Raw genomic sequence first — 17857 nt, 5'->3', positions numbered from 1 at the left:
CACAGGACGCCATCTCCAGCCTCTTCCACGCTGCCGCCCCCTCCCCCTCCATTACCCACTTACGTATCATCGCCACGTTGGCAGCCCAATAGTACCCACATAGTACCCGGCATTGCGCAGGTCAAGGAGTCACAGCCTGAGTGAGAGAGATACAGACCGAGTGAGAATTTGGTAATTTGGTGCAGTGAGGTAACCAGGAAAGGTAAGTGGGCAATCTAATTTTGTTGTTTTTCAGTTAAAAGTGCAGTGTAGATTAGTGTCTGATTGGCTGAAGCTGCGCCCACCCTAATTGCTGAGAGGCAGTTATCTGGCAGTCACCTGAGGCCTGTTAAAGGGCACAAAGGTACACACTGTATTCTTCTCTTCAAAGTTTTAGCGTGAGTCATCCTAAAGTCTGTATAAAAGACAGACAGAAAGCGCACATTAGTAAGCATTGTGCAGGTCAAGGAGACACAGCCTGAGTGAGAGAGATACAGACCGAGTGAGAATTTGGTAATTTGGTGCAGTGAGGTAATTCGGTGAAGAGTGGGAGAAGGTGCTTTTTCCCTACTGTTTTGTTCTCTCTTTCTTCGGGCCTAAGTTCGGGAGCTGTTCGGAGGAGGAGGAGCAGTCTCTGTGAGTATAAAAACCTAACGGTAACTTCCTGTTTTCCAGTTGTTTTTTTTTCCAAAAGTGACGTCAGAGGGAAGCTGTGATCTGATTGGTTGATAGCAAATCCGCCCCAAATTTTAAAAAAAACACAGCTAAACTTAAATTAAACTAATTAATTAATTAGTGATGGCTGGTCAGGTGATGTGCTTGAGCTGCTTGATGTGGGAGCTGGCAGATCCCATTGCGAGCTGCAGCGACCACATCTGCAGTAAGTGTTGGCTGCTCGAAGAGCTCCGGCTCAGAGTTGATGAGCTGGAGTCTGAGCTTCAAACACTGAGGCACATCCGGGAGGGGGAGACTTACCTGGACACTGTGTTTCAGGAGGCAGTCACACCTGTCAGAGTAAGTAGTTTAAATCGTGCCAGTGGCCAGGGACAGCAGGATGTGACTGCAAGTCAGGCAGGTAAAGGGAACCAGCAGTCAGGAACTCAGGAGCCTCAGCCCTTGACTCTGTCCAACAGGTATGAGGCACTTGCTCCCTGTGTGGATGGCGAACAGGGCTGCAGGGAGGATGAGTCAACTGACCAAGGCACCATGGTTCAGCAGGCCATTCAAGGGGAGGGAGTAAATAGGCAAGTTGTAGTTGTAGGGGATTCTATTATCAGGGGGATAGATAGTATCCTTTGTGAGCGGGATAAAGAGTCCAGCATGGTATGTTGCCTGCCCGGTGCTAGGGTGCGGGACATCTCTGACCGGCTTGAAAGGATACTGGAGAGGGAGGGGGAGGATCCAGTTGTTGTGGTCCATGTCGGTACCAACAACATAGGCAAGTCTAGGAAAGAGGACCTGTTTAGAGATTATAAAGAGCTAGGATTCAAATTAAAAAACAGGTCCTCGAGGGTCATAATCTCCGGATTACTGCCCGAGCCACGTGCAAATTGGCATAGGGAGGCAAGAATCAGGGAAGTTAACACGTGGCTGAAAGAGTGGTGTGGGAAAGAGGGGTTCCTTTTCATGGGACACTGGCATCAGTTTTGGGACAGGGGGGACCTATACCGTTGGGATGGTCTCCACCTGAACCGAGCTGGGACCAGTGTTCTGGCGAAAAGAATAAATAGGGTGGTCAATAGGACTTTAAACTAAAGATTGGGGGGGGAAGGGAAAGTCAGGGAACCAAGAGGTGAAGTAATCAGTGGGAAGCGTAGCTGCTTAGGTATACAAAAAAGCACGAAAAGACAAAACTCAGGAGAGGTTACGATAGTCCCCATCCCACAAAATATGACACAGTGTATGGAAAGGCTCAGTAAACCAAGGTCCACCACACTAAGAAAACAAAAAGGGACGGTCAATAGAGAAATAAAGGTGCTATATTTAAATGCGCGCAGTGTACGGAACAAGGTAGATGAGCTTGTGGCCCAGATTGTGACTGGCAGGTATGATGTGGTAGGCATCACAGAGACATGGTTGCAGGGGGTTCAGGACTGGCATTTAAACATCCAGGGATTCACAACCTATCGAAAAGACAGGGAGGTGGGCAGAGGGGGTGGGGTTGCCTTGTTAATTAGGAATGAAATTAAATCAATAGCACTAAATGACATAGGGTCAGATGATGTGGAGTCTGTGTGAGGAACCACAAAGGCAAAAAAACCATAATGGGAGTTATGTACAGGCCTCCTAACAGTGGCCAGGACAGGGGGCACAAAATGCACCACGAAATAGAAAGTGCATGTCAGAAAGGCAAGGTCACAGTGATCATGGGGGACTTCAATATGCAGGTGGACTGGGTAAATAATGATGCCAGTGGACCCAAGGAAAGGGAATTCATTGAATGTTTACAGGAGGGCTTTTTGGAACAGCTTGTGATGGAGCCCACGAGGGAACAGGTCATTCTGGACTTAGTGTTATGTAATGAGCCAGACTTGATTAAAGATCTTAAAGTAAGGGAACACTTAGGAGGCAGTGATCATAATATGGTAGAATTCAATCTCCAATTTGAAAGAAAGAAGGTAGAATCAGATGTAAAGGTGTCACAGTTAAATAAAGGTAACTACAGGGGCATGAGGGAGGAATTGATGAAAATCGACTGGGAGCAGAGCCTAGTGGGAAAGACAGTAGGACAGGAATGGCAGGAGTTTCTGGGAGTAATTGAAGACACAGTACAGAGGTTCATCCCAAAGAAAAGAAAGGTTATCAGAGGGGGGATTAGGCAGCCATGGCTGACAAAGGAAGTTAGGGAATGCATCAAAGCAAAAGAGAAAGCCTATAATGTGGCAAAGAGTAGTGGGAAGTCAGAAGATTGGAAGGTACAAAAACAAACAGAGGATAACAAAGAGAGAAATAAGGAAAGAGAGGATCAAATATGAAGGTAGGCTAGCCAGTAACATTAGGAATGATAGAAAAAGTTTCTTTAAATACATTAAAAACAAACGGGAGGCAAAAGTAGACATTGGGCCGCTCCAAAATGACGCTGATAATCTAGTGATGGGAGACAAGGAAATAGCTGAGGAACTAAATAAGTACTTTGCGTCAGTCTTCACAGTAGAAGACATGAGTAATATCCCAACAATTCAGGAGAGTCAGGGGGCAGAGTTGAATATGGTAGCCATCACAAAGGAAAAAGTGCTAGAGAAACTAAGAGGTCTAAAAATTTATAAATCTCCGGGCCCAGATGGACTACATCCTCGAGTTCTAAAGGAGATAGCTGAAGAAATAGTGGAGGCGTTAGTTATGATCTTTCAAAAGTCACTGGAGTCAGGGAAAGTCCCAGAGGATTGGAAAATCGCTGTTGTAACCCCCCTGTTCAAGAAGGGAACAAGGAAAAAGATGGAAAATGATAGGCCAATTAGCCTAACCTCGGTTGTTGGCAAGATTCTAGAATCCATTGTTAAGGATGAGATTTCTAAATTCTTGGAAGTGCAGGGTCAGATTAGGAAAAGTCAGCATGGATTTAGTAAGGGGAGGTCGTGCCTGACAAACCTGTTAGAGTTCTTTGAAGAGATAACAAATAGGTTAGACCAAGGAGAGCCAATGGATGTTATCTATCTTGACGTCCAAAAGGCCTTTGATAAGGTGCCTCACGGGAGACTGCTGAGTAAAATAAGGGCCCATGGTATTCGAGGCAAGGTACTAACATGGATTGACGATTGGCTGTCAGGCAGAAGGCAGAGAGTTGGGATAAAAGGTTCTTTTACGGAATGGCAACTGGTGACGAGTGATGTCCTGCAGGGTTCAGTATTGGGGCCACAGCTGTTCTCTTTATATATTAACGATCTAGATGACGGAACTGGGGGCATTCTGGCTAAGTTTGCCGATGATACAAAGATAGGTGGAGGGGCAGGTAGTATGGAGGAGGTGGGGAGGCTGCAGAAAGATTTAGACAGTTTAGGAGAGTGGTCCAAGAAATGGCTGATGAAATTCAACGTGGGCAAGTGCGAGGTCTTGCACTTTGGAAAAAAGAATAGAGGCATGGACTATTTTCTAAACGGTGACAAAATTCATAATGCTGAAGTGCAAAGGGACTTGGGAGTCCTAGTCCAGGATTCTCTAAAGGTAAACTTGCAGGTTGAGTCCGTAATTAAGAAAGCAAATGCAATGTTGTCATTCATCTCAAGAGGCTTGGAATATAAAAGCAGGGATGTACTTCTGAAGCTTTATAACGCATTAGTTAGGCCCCATTTAGAATACTGTGAGCAATTTTGGGCCCCACACCTCAGGAAGGACATACTGGCACTGGAGCGGGTCCAGCGGAGATTCACACGGATGATCCCAGGAATGGTAGGCCTAACATACGATGAACGTCTGAGGATCCTGGGATTATATTCATTGGAGTTTAGGAGGTTGAGGGGAGATCTAATAGAAACTTACAAGATAATGAATGGCTTAGATAGGGTGGATGTAGGGAAGTTGTTTCCATTAGCAGGGGAGACTAGGACCCGGGGGCACAGCCTTAGAATAAAAGGGAGTCACTTTAGAACAGAGGTGAGGAGAAATTTCTTCAGCCAGAGAGTGGTGGGTCTGTGGAATTCATTGCCACAGAGGGCGGTGGAGGCCAGGACGTTGAGTGTCTTTAAGACAGAAGTTGATAAATTCTTGATTTCTCGAGGAATTAAGGGCTATGGAGAGAGAGCGGGTAAATGGAGTTGAAATCAGCCATGATAGAATGGTGGAGTGGACTCGATGGGCCGAGTGGCCTTACCTCCGCTCCTATGTCTTATGGTCTTATGGTCTTATAAGTTTGGCAACGCTACCCCCCCCCCCCCCCCCCCGTCCCTACTCTGCTCCAAGAACACCCTTCTCACCCTCGGGGGTCTTCTTTGGCCATACAAAATGCCATAATACTCCTGTTAACCCACTTAAAGAAGGCTGTAGGGATCAGGATGGGGAGGCACTGAAAAAAAAAAACCTCGGGTGCACCGTCATTTTAACCGACTGCACCCTACCCGCCAGGGAGAGCGGCAGCATATGCCACCTTTTGAGCTCCTCCTCCATTTGCTCCACCAGCCTCGTTAAGTTGAGCTTATGCAGGGCCCCCCAGCTCCCAGCCACTTGAACTCCCAGTTATCTAAAACTTCTTTCTGCCCTTTTTAGCAGAAGCTCACCAATCCCCCTTTCCTGGTCTCCCGGGTGCAGCACGAACAGTTCGCTCTTCCCCATGTTGAGCTTATACCCGGAGAAATCCCCAAACTCCCTAAGGATCTGCATCACCTCCGGCATTCCCCCCACCGGGTCCACCACATGCAATAGCAGATCGTCCGCATACAACGATACCCGGTGTTCCTCTATCCCTAACTCCCCCGATCTCCCTCGCTGCCTCCCGCTAATGAAGCTGGTGTGCCAGCATCCGGCTAGCCTTCTCTCCGTACTTGTACACCGCCCCTTGCGCCTTCCTCCACTGCACCTCCGCCTTCCTGGTGGTCAACTGGAGGCTTCGTCGCTCCTTGAGTAGTCCCTCCTCGGGGGCCTCTAAATACTTCCTATCCACCCTTACCATCTCCCCCACTATACTCTCCCTCTCTCTCCTCTCCTTCCCCTCTCTGTGGGCCCGAATGGAGATCAACTCACCCCTGATCACTGCCTTCAGCGCCTCCCAGACCACCCCTACCTGCACCTCCCCATTATCATTGGCCTCCAGTTACTTTTCTATACACCCCCGGACCCGCCCGCTCACCTCCTCGACCGCCAACAACCCCACCTCCAAGCGCCACGGCGGGCGCTGTTCCCTCTCCTCCCCCAGCTCGAGGTCCACCCAATGCCAGAGATGGTCAGAGATGGCTATCGCCGAATACTCCGTGTCCTCCATCTTCGGAATCAGTGCCCTGCTCATTGCAAAAAAGTCAATCCAAAAGTAGGCCTTATGAACATGGGAGAAGAATGAGAATTCCCTGGCCCCCGGCCTCACAAACCTCCACGGATCCACTCCTCCCATCTGGTCCATAAACCCCCTCAGCAACTTGGCCACCGCCGGCCTCCTGCCCGTCCTAGACCTAGAGCGATCCAATGCCAGATCCAGCAACGTGTTGAAGTCCCCCCCCATTATCAAGCCCCCTGTCTCCAAGTCCGGTATCCGGCCCAACATGCGCCGCATGAACCGCGCATCATCGCAATTCGGGGCGTATACATTTACCAAGACCACCCGCACCCCCTGCAGCACCGGCCCCACCCCTTTCCACCCTTAGCGTGGGAAAAAGCCCGCGCTTTCGACCCACCCGACCTCGCTTCCGCTGGCGCAGCTCCCTTTCCAGGCCTAGTCCCAATTCCCCCGGCTCAGGCCTCCCCCCCCCGCCCCCCGTGGGGCCCCATCTCCATTTCCAGCCACCGACGCCCACAAGCTTTTACCTGCCCCCCCCCTACGAACCCACCTGACAGACAGAGAAGAAACATTGCCCAACCAACTGCACAATCCCCCCAAAACCCGACACAACAGTCCCAACCATCCCCCCTCAGCATCCCCTCGTCCCCAGCCCTCAATCCGAGTCCAGCTTTTTGGCCTGAATAAAGGTCCACGCCTCCTCCGGCGACTCGAAGTAATGGAGACGGTCCCTGTTGGTGACTCACAGGCGCGCCGGCTGCAACATGCCGAACTTCACCCCTCTCCGATGCAGCACCGCCTTAGCCCGATTGTACCCGGCCCTCTTCTTAGCCACCTCCGCGCTCCAGTCCTGATAAATCCGGACCTCTGCGTTCTCCCACCTGTTGCTCCCCTCTTTCTTGGCCCACCTTAAGACACATTCCCTGTCCACAAAACGGTGGAACTGCACCAGCACCGCCTGCGGTGGCTCGCTGGGCTTGGGCCTCCTCGGCAGCACTCGATGGGCCCCCTCCATCTCCAGGGGCCTTGCAAGGCCCCCGCGCCCATCAGCGTGTTCAACATGGTGACTACGTAGGTTCCGATATCCGATCCTTTCAGCCCCATCCGGGAGACCCTGAATCTGCAGATTCTTTCTTCTCGACCCCTTCTCCATGTTCTCGAACTTCGCCTGCCATTTCTTATGGAGCGCCACGTGCGCCTCCACCCTCACCGCCAGGCCCAAGGTCTCGTCCTCATTCTCCGAGACCTTTTGCCGGACCTCCTGGATCGCCGCCCCTTGGGCCGTCTGAGTCTCAAGCAGCTTGTCAATTGACGCCTTCATTGGCTCCAGCAGCTCTGGCTTCAGCTCCGTGAAGCAGCCCTAGAGAAACTCCTGCTGCTCCTGTGACCACTGCACCCACGCTGCCTGCTCTCCACCCGCCGCCATCTTGGTCTTCCTCCCTCGCACCTTTCTCTGCTCCAATTCCACTTTTTTCACCGCTCCACTCCTGGTCCAATCCATTTGTAACTCTATTTACTTTTCTCAGATAAAAGTTGGTGTCCAGATTTTGTTAGACTAGCGGCTGGGAAGAGCAGTATAGTAGTCATGACTACTATCTGAACTTCAATATGTTTGGATAGTTATCTTTCTTTCTGTGACAGTATTGCTTCGGCATTGGAAGTTAAGAATAGACCTCAAGCCTCTCCACCATGGCAAGATGGCAATCCACAAAAAACAAATTATGGAAGGGTTTAAAGATTTTGTTTATAGAGGAGAGGAGACCTTACTACTCATTAGCTGGTGGATTTTCTGTTGGATTAAAGTCAGATTTATCACAAGTGGTAAACTCATGGTAATTTTAATAAATTTTAATCATTATTATCACAGCCTTCAAAGTGTGAATGGGCTCTGAGTTCTTTTGTATGCCAAAACTCTAGAGTAAAATCATTAATCGAGTCTAATACTAAGTGGTACTGGATTATTTTTGTTTTATTGCCCACTTGGTTCTGAAAAGTTTACTTCCTAGTAACTGCGGTATGGGCAATCATTTGTTGTATGATGCATCTATAACATTACATATCAATTGTTTTTCTTGAAATGGTTTAAATATTAAAAAAGTACTAAAACGTTTTCAGTTTCTGTGTATTAACTTTATGTGCTAAATTAGGAACATTTTAAGCAAATGATTTATCGTGACAAGCAACACATATCTTCAACTTTATGTATACCAATGTTTTGGGGATTCAGTTTAAAATAACACAATTGCTTTAGAAAGATCAATTAAACTGTCTGAAGCAAAATGACATAAACGGGAAAGCATGAATGTATATCAAAGTGAGTTGATTCCAAACATTTCTAACCTAAAAGTATCTTTTCTTGTGCTGAACTGTTACTGAATGATCATATTGTTCCTCATGAATCCTCTGAGGTACTTGTCAAAATAGTTTTAACTACAATGTAAAAACATGTATAAAACATAAGCTGTTTTTCTTATTGTAACTATAACATAAACTCAACTTTTTTGGAGAATGTGGTGAAAACTTACTGATTAGATTTAACTTGTTTCTTATGCAGTCGAGGATAATTTATTTGACAGAGATTAATTGAAAATTAAGGCAACGAGCCTAAAAAAATTGAATTTCCTTTTTTCTGATTGCTCACAGAAGTAATGAATTTAATATTCACTTAATTAAACTAACCATATTACATGGACTTTAAGAACATGGATAAACTTAGGGCACTGACTTAAAATAGTTACTTGATTTCTATCATTTAAGAGTCAATAAACTTAAAATGACTGATTTTGTGTATGGCTTCTTTACTATTTTATACTATCAAGGCTTATCCAATCTTGTGCCGAGGAAGCACACATAACACTGCAGCTTAACACTGTGTCCTCATTAACAGTTAAGCTAAAATTTCATATGTCATGAACTCTACTGAACAGCTGTAAAGTATGTACAACTGAACTTCAGAAATAGATAATGTTAATGATTAAAGATAAATTATTTGTTAGTGAATTTCATATTGAGCAGCATGAGATGTATTAATTACATTTTCTATTTTCTATGAATAAATATTCTAGGTTTGAGCTAATTCAGCAAAATGTAATGCTTTAAATCAAAATTCAAAACTATTCCTAAGTGTCTTTGGAAGGGAGGTTTGTCATCAGACATTTATAACTCCAGTGGTCAAGGCATTCACCAACTGTCCTGAGGCTTTCAGTCCTGCCACTTTCCTGTTACACCATTCCAGCGGCAAGAGTGCAAAGTTTGGGAGGAGGTTTTCCCTGACAACGGCTGAAACTTTTTCTTCAGTCACCAGTGAGCATATCTTAACAACATGATCACATACTGATCCGAACCGAAACTGAAATGAATTTATATCCTGAATTATACAGAACTACTTCTTCTTCTGCTAAGGAAAAGTACCTGATGTTCTAAGATTAAGTCAGGGCCTGTCATAATATGACTGGCAGCATCATCAAAATAAATTAAAATTTCAAGCTGTGACAAAGCTCAAAATAGACGGGACTGCTGTTGATCCAAAAATCTCTCACAGCACGTCGACACTAGTATCTGGCTCAGAGCTTATAGAGCTGAAAAAAGAACATAACTTGTAGACCCATGAAAGCAATTAGACTCTTTGTCCGACTTGTCAGTCTGTGGATGTGAAAAGACCAAGTATTTCAATTGTTGACTTAAAATGTTCCTCTAATTAGTGCAGTCTGATTCCAAAACTTACTGAAAACAGGACCAGATGGGCCTAACTTTGGAGGTCAGCTGTTGTGAAAAATATGTGTTTCCAGCTCCTTGCCAAGCCAGACCATGATTCTTAGAGTGAGGGGTGAGTAAATGCCATTCAGCTCAGCAGTATTTAATGCCACGTAAGGAAGTTTAACTGGAAGCTCTGCTGACAATGTTAAACAAGAAGGCATTCCCAGAAGTGTCTGTCAAACAAGGTATAAAAATAATCACGATGCGTCACATTATTAATGATTTGCTAAATGTGACTTTGTCAGTTGGAAAACTGTAACTGAACTGCAAATCACATTTAATATCTGATTAACATGGATATTTAAGCAAGTTGAAAATCTGCCAAAGTGTATGTGAACCTAAATATAAATTTATAATTTCACAGGTTCTGAACATTTAGGAAGAGAAAGCATTACTGAATGCATTCGGCTAAAATCATTTTCACAATATTAAAGTCTGTTCAATAAAATACTTTTTTTGTCAGATAAATAAGATGTGCTTTCAGCCTCAAACTTTTAATAACCTTATGTGTCTTTCCATGGCTGAAATTCTTCGACTAACTTTTTTTAATTCCCTCATTCCTTTCTCTTTCCTTTTTATTCCCAATGGTCTCTCTCTTCTTTGCTTTTGAAAAATTACTTTGCTTTTTTCGGAGCTAGTATGTAAACCATTAATAGTCTGAAGTTTCAATTTAATCAGAAACAGCATTTTTCAAAAGTGAAATTTCTGAACATTTGTGAAAAACAATGACATTTTTCCAGATGAAATTCATCAGCTGACATTGATCTTTACAGGAGAAAAAATGTTTCCCCACCCCCCCAGAAAAATGGTCATAAAAGCATGGTTTGAAATTGCAAGACTGTTATCCTGAACTTTGATAAAAGTTTTGGTGTGTCCTCCAATTTCTTGTCATTCTTCAGTAATGTACTGCCATTGGCTAACATGTTTATTCATATCACCTCTGTATTAGGTTTTACACTCTAATTGGATATTGTTCAGAGGATATTTTGGTAATAATTTCTTAAAAATAATTAGGAACTATTAAATGTTTTACTTAATAAAGGAATATCTATTTTCGATATAATATTGACACACGGATTTTTGGGGATTTGTTTGTAAAAAAAGTCCTCTCGTTACCTAATTATTTAATTATTGCTGGATTAACGATGTGATGTTGGACTGATTGCAACGTGATGTAATGTTGAGTGGTTGAGGACAGACCTAATTATTTCCGATGAAGGCTTGTGCTGAGATTAAAACCATTAACATGTCATAATTGTGCTCTTAGCTGTTGGGCAAAGATAGTTGTTGAAGCATATCAGATAAAATAGTGCAGGATTGAAATTGCCCATACAAGTCATCAGGTATGATATAAAATTGCTAATTTCCCTGGAACTTTGAGCTGTCTTGTCTCTACCAGCACTTGCAATACTTCACAAAACATATATCGGAGGTATTTTCAAGTACACTTATTTATACTTCTTTTTATGCATTCAGCACATTGCATGAAAGCCACTTAGAGAAACTCAATTGCCATTCTTTCTCAGGATATAAGCTGTTTATTATTGCTGGACTGCGACAGCAGGAAATTAAAGAATAAGTGAAAGTTTTTTTTTAAAGTAAAAGAAGCTGCGAAGAAAAAAAAGGAACGATCAAGGGAACTGGGATAGAATGGGAAAGAAAATTAAGAGGAAAATGCTAAGGTAGTACTGAGCCAGTAAAGAAATTTAAGGATAGCAAAGAAACACAACTCTAAGAGGAATGAATAAACTCTCGGCGAGAAGTGAGGAGATTGTGAGAAAGTATATCAACTGAGGCAGGATGTTAAGCATTTTGCACTCTGATCTTAGATGTTTTTTCAAATAAAATGCTGAAAACATTTCACAGAGCAGAACATTTATTTCACTTTTATCTGTTCCAAAGAAAAGTTGTATGGAAAATTGAGTTCAATATCTTATGTTGTACTTCCTCATCAGATACTAAATGTTGTACATTAATCAAATGTTTAACACATCCACACATTAGTCTTTCAGGTCCTATTATATGTCAGACTATTTGTCTGAAAAATGATCATTTATTCTGTGGAGCAGAAAAATGACTACAAGCATTACTGGCACAAGACAAATACCATCACGATTCTCCACTTGACCAACATTGATTATACCTATCTCACAATCTATAGCATTTAAAAGGACATATTAGGCATAGTCAGCAAGAATAGTTTATTCTGGAAACCATCACCTTGCATGTTCTGAGAATGCAGAGAATGCCACTACCTTGAAGATTTACTGCACTAATTTTGTTCCTGATTTGTTACAGTGCGAATTCCACACAATATTGAGAGATGTAACTGTCTTACATTACAAAATAAGACGAGTGCAGCAGCAGATAGATAAAGCTGAATAAAGCATGTGGCATTTGAGATTTTATATATAGGGGTATACAGCCTCTAAGAGCATGGGCTGAAGCTTCTGCTGGACTGAAACCGATCAAACCAGCAAAAACGGTCGAAGAATTGTAATCGCAAGTTACATTCAAGGAAAATTGTGTTTCTGCTATCTTTTGCTCTAGTTTGAAAACCATCGCAGTGGAAGTTGACCCTGCCCCAAAACTGGCCATGTCCTCTGATCAGATTAATCATCATTATTAATTTCCACTAATTATCTACATTTTCATATGCTTTATTTTAGGTGCAAGAAAACTAATAACCAGACACCCTCTATTATTTTAAAATCTATGATGAAATTGACCACTGTATACCAATGAAACTAACAAATACTTCTGTATTTTGTAAAGTAATTTTCAGTTACTTAAAAGTGGGAATACCTGGAGAAATTAATAAAACTGCTGTTTTTGTGATAAACCCAGTTTCAGCTGTATTGATAAACCTATATCAGGCCACCATAGAAATATATCAAGGATTTTCAGAAATACAAAGGTTTTTAAATATTACAGTCTAAAAAGTTGTCTAATTACGCTGGTTTGTTGAAGATTTTGCGTTTGGTGATATGCAAATAAGCTTGACAGAAGCTTGAGAGAAAAAGAACCAACTTAACTTGGAAAACTAGCACAATCTGAGTGCCGTGAACACCAATTTCACACAGAGTAGAACTTTTGTATATAATGTTAAGTCTGTATAAATCATTGCTTTGGTCACATTAGAATGACATGCCCAATTTTAGGCACCCAAATTTAGAGAGTCTATTGAGGGTATTAAGATAGCACAGAGGAGATTAAGATAGTTCTAGCACAAGAGTGTTTAGTTATAAGGAGAAGCCAGAGAAACTAGTGTCCTTTTCATTAGTTCAGAGAAGATTAAGACGAGATCTAAAAGAAGTGTTCAAAATTAAGAAGTGTGTTGATAATATAAATAGGGAACAAACTAGTTCCACGAGTTGATAACAAAAGTGCATACATTTAAGGTTATCACCAAAGAACCACCGGTGCGTTTAGAAGAATGTAGAACATTTGAAATGGAAGGAAATGAATATTTAAAACGCTGTTGGAAATGGTTAGGGGAATGGAACACAATGAATAGTTCTTGCAAATAACTGGCACAGCCATAAAAGACCAAATAGCTTTTCTCTGTCCTGTGAAATTCTACGATTCTGAGAAAAATGGGCTGGGCATATTCAATATGAGCAGGGCGACTTTCTGCTCAGTTTGCTGTCAACATTCTTCTCGAACCCAGCTCTCTTCCTCACAGTTCCTGATCATTGAGACAGCCTACAGTTCTATGAATGATGTGCCACTTCCATCAAAGGTTGATCATTTAGGTGATGGTTCCTGCAGTTAAGTGTTTTAAAATTCATTATTGTATTTCAAACTTAAATGATAACAGCACCAATAGCAACATTGAGGCAATCTAGAATGAGAGGTTACGAATGTAGGTTGAGAGGCGATAGATTTAGAACTGAGATGAGGAGGAACTATTTCTCGCAGAGGGTGGTGAATTTGTGGAACTCGCTGGCTCATAGTGCAGTGGAATCTGAGTCATTAAATGGTTTCAAGAAGGAGATCGATATATTTCTGCTGAAAAAAAATGGGTTAAAGGGATATGGGGAATGTGTGGGATATGGGTAACGTGTGGGAGGTGGATAAAAGATGAGCCATGATCTGATTGAATGGCAGAGCAGGCTCGAAGGGCTGAATTGCCTACTTCTGCTCCCAATTCCTATGTTCCTATGTAACATTAATTGATGATAACTTGTTGAATAAGCATGACTGTGCAACCAAAACATTCTTTCCTCAACACTGATACATTTATATAATTTTGGATATTTAAAATGAAACTTCAGTTCTTTGTAGGTTGATGCATGTTAATCCCACTAAATATGAGGCTATGTACATTTGGAGCTGAATGTATGACTGTTCACACAGTGAATAATGTTCATTAATAAAGAATAGATAAAGATTTTTTGCCGTCAATGTGGAACTGTTATCAATAATAATAATAATCTTTATTGTCACAAGTAGGTTTACATTAACACTGCAATGAAGTTACTGTGAAAAAGCCCTTAGTCGCCACATTCCGACGCCTGTTCGAGTACACAGAGGGAGAATTCAGAATATACAATTCACCTAACAGCACGTCTTTCGGGAAGGACCCGGAGGAAACCCACGCATGCAGACTCTGAAGTGTTGGGTACTCTGATACACAGACAAACCAACACGGTTGCGAATGGTACAACGCAGTTTTATTTCAATGAACTATTAACATATTAAACTCTGGTATTCAGCACATGGTGAACCTCTGAGTGGCTGGCAATGAGGTCTGTGCCCTGAGCCCTGTCCTGCTCAAGTGCCCAGGAAGTGTCGTGTTCCCTGCTTTGTGCTGTGTATGCTCTTGTCCGTGATTGGCTGTCATGTTTTGTGTGTTGATTGGTCCGTTGATCTGTCCATCATTATGTGTGTGTGTATGTGCTGTGATATTCATCTGAATATCATGACATCCCCCTTTTTTACAGGATTATGTGCCTACGTGGTTATAAATAGAGACGTGGACTGAGTGTAGCTAAATGTGTGTGTGTGCAATATTTACAGCATGTACATGGGGCTTAACTATATACAAGGGGCGATGTCGGGTGTGACATAACAACGAGGTTGTACCATAAACAAAGAACGGGGAAATGTTGAACGATAAAACAAATTCCTGTAACGATAAGAACATAAACATATTAACAAAGTGGTTGCATGAGTTCAATGTATAAACAGTCTCATAAGTCCAGTCTAGTAGGTGGGCGATGAATTCGGGTTGACCGCCTCAAGGGTAGGTCTGGAACCACCGGCTGAGGAACGGGCCTGGCCACGGGCGACGACGGAAGGGGCATGGTAGCAGGCAGCTTCACGAAGTCGAAATCAGGAACAACAGGAGGGCACGATGTCGGTGTAAGGTCTCGTAGCGAGCGTGGAAGCAGGCGAAGAGCCCGGCGATTGCGCCTACGAACGGATTCATCAGGCATGCGAACCAGGAACGTGCGGGGAGCCACGCATCGGAGAACTTCGGCAGGTGCTGACCAGCCACCTTCTGGTAGGTGGATGCGGACTTCGTCTCCAGGGGCCAGGGCGGGAAGATCAGTTGCCCGTGTGTCATATGAACTCTTCTGGCGATCGCGTTGCAGTTGCATCCTGTGCAGTACCGGAGCATGGTCGATTGTGGGCGCCAGGATGGAAGGCACAGTAGTCCTAAGGGCGCGACCCATCAACAGCTGGGCTGGTGAGAGACCAGTGGCTAGTGGGGCCGAGCGATAGGCCTGCAGGGCGAGGCAGAAATCCGATCCAGCAGCAGCAGCCTTACAGAGGAGTGGCTTGACAATGTGAACGCCCTTCTCCGCCTTTCCGTTGGACTGGGGGTGCAGAAGGCTAGACGTCACGTGTGTGAAGCCATACGAGGCAGCAAACGATGACCATTCCTGGCTGGCGAAACAGGGCCCATTGTCCGACATGACAGTCATCAGAATGCCGTGGCGAGTGAAGATGTCTTTGCAGGCCCTTATGACAGCGGACGACGTCAAATCGTGTAGGCGTATGACCTCTGGGTAGTTGGAGAAGTAGTCAACGACGATGACATAGTCCCTGCCGAGCGCGTGAAAGAGGTCCACACCCACCTTCGCCCATGGGGACGTCACCAGCTCATGGGGCAGAAGCGTTTCAGGAGGTTGCGCCGGCTGAAACCTTTGGCAGGTTGGGCAGTTGAGCACCATATTGGCAATATCGTCACTGATGCCCGGCCAGTATACCGCCTCTCGGGCCCTCCTTCTGTACTTCTCAACCCCCAGGTGGCCTTTGTGTAGTTGGTCGAGAACCAGCTTGTGCATGCTGTGCGGAAACACAATCCGATCCAGCTTCAGAAGGACACCATCAATGACGACCAAGCCATCTCAGACATTGTAGAACTGCGGGCATTGCCCTTTGAGCCACCCTCCCGTCATGTGGCGCATTGCACGTTGTAGAAGGGGGTCGGCTGCAGTCACTCTGCGAATGCGGGCCAGACTGGAGTCATCAGCTGGCAGATTTGCCGATGTGAAGGCCACCTGCGCCTCGACCTGACATACGAACCCCTCCGAATCTGGCGGCGTGCTCACTGCTCTCGATAGGGCATCCGCAATGATAAGGTCCTTCCCTGGGGTGTAGACCAGTTGGAAGTCATACCTCCTGAGTTTAAGTAGGATGCGCTGGAGGCGAGGGGTCATCTCGTTCAGGTCCTTGTTTATGATGCTGACCAGGGGGCGGTGGTCAGTTTCAACAGTGAACCGGGGAAGACCATACACATAATCATGGAACTTGTCCAAACCGGTTAGCAAGCCCAGGCACTCCTTTTCGATCTGCGCGTAGCGCTGCTCTGTGGGGGTCATGGCCCGCGAGGCATAGGTGACCGGGGCCCATGACGCAGTGTCATCCCGCTGCAGGAGCACTGCCCCAATGCCGGACTGGCTGGCATCAGTCGAGATTTTAGTGGCACAAGACGTGTCGAAAAACGGCAGTACCGGTGCAGTGGTGAGTTTGAGTTTGAGCTCCTCCCATTCCTGCTGGTGTGTGTACTGCCACTGGAACTCCGTGGACTTTCTGACGAGGTGACGCAGAGCTGTCGTGTGGGAGGCAAGATTGGGAATGAACGTCCTCAGGAAGTTGACCATGCCATGGAAGCGTAGTACTGCTTTCTTGTCTGCTGGCTGCGGCATGGCTGTGATGGCACTCACCTTGTCTGCATCCGGATGGACCCCTGACCGGGCAATGTGGTCCCCCAGGAACTTCAGCTCGGTTTGGTCGAAAGAACACTTGGCTCGGTTGAGGCGCAGGCCATTTTCACGTATGCGTGCAAAGACGCGATGGAGACGACAGATGTGCTCCTGTGGTGTGGTGGACCAGATGATGACGTCGTCCACGTAGACGCGCATCCCTTCGATGCCTTCCATCACCTGCTCCATGATCCTATGAAAGGCCTCGGATGCCGAGATGATGCCAAATAGCAGAACCTGCCGAAAGGGGTGTTGAAAGTGCACAGCTTTCGGCTGGACGGATCTAGTTGGATCTGCCAAAAGCCTTTAGAGGCATCCAGTTTGGTAAATATTTCGCCTGGGCCATTTCACTCGTGATCTCTTCCCGTTTGGGTATTGGGTAATGTTCCCTCATAATATTATTATTGAGGTCTTTTGGGTCAATACAGATCCGGAGCTCGCCGGAGGGCTTCTTGACACACACCATGGAGCTGACCCACGGCGTGGGCTCCATGGCCCTGGATAGGACCCCTTTGTCCTGAAGATCCTGCAGCTGCTGCTTGAGGCGGTCTTTGAGTGGCGCAGGGACCCTGCGAGGTGCGTGAATGACTGGGGTAGCGTCTGGTTTGAGCCGAATTCTATAGGTGTATGGCAGTGTTCCCATGCCCTCGAATGCCTCCTGGTTGTGGGCGAGGAGTGATTGGAGCTGTGCGTTAAACTCTGCATCCAGGAAGTCAGACGTTCCATCTGGAGAGAGAGAGTGGACTCGTTGCACGAGGTGGAGAGCCTTGCATGCCTGTGCGTCTAGCAGGGAATCCTTTGATGAGCCGACTATCTCGAATGAGAGTGTGGCCGTGTGTGTGTTGTGTGTCACCTGGAGCTGGCAGGATCCCATAGCTGGGATAACGTTCCCGTTGTAGTTGACCATCCTGCACCGGGACGGCCGAATTGGTAGTCTGACCTTCATGGCGTAGAAGGCTGACCATGCTATGAGGTTGGCGGAGGT

General features: G+C 45.2%; 1 long non-coding RNA gene across 2 annotated transcripts in view; it reads left to right on the top strand.

Annotated features, from left to right (window-relative positions):
• The first annotated feature begins 9467 nt into the window (after positions 1-9467).
• The window catches only part of LOC140411727 (uncharacterized), a 121186-nt gene continuing 112796 nt past the window's right edge, over positions 9468-17857 (top strand). For both annotated transcript variants that reach the window (XR_011940970.1, XR_011940969.1), the window contains exon 1: positions 9468-9725. This is a non-coding gene — a long non-coding RNA (uncharacterized lncRNA). The remainder of the gene's footprint in view (positions 9726-17857) is intronic.

The sequence above is a fragment of the Scyliorhinus torazame genome, chromosome 4, assembly GCF_047496885.1.
Source record: "Scyliorhinus torazame isolate Kashiwa2021f chromosome 4, sScyTor2.1, whole genome shotgun sequence".
Taxonomy (NCBI): domain Eukaryota; kingdom Metazoa; phylum Chordata; class Chondrichthyes; order Carcharhiniformes; family Scyliorhinidae; genus Scyliorhinus; species Scyliorhinus torazame.
This window is presented reverse-complemented; position numbering and strand designations above follow the sequence as displayed.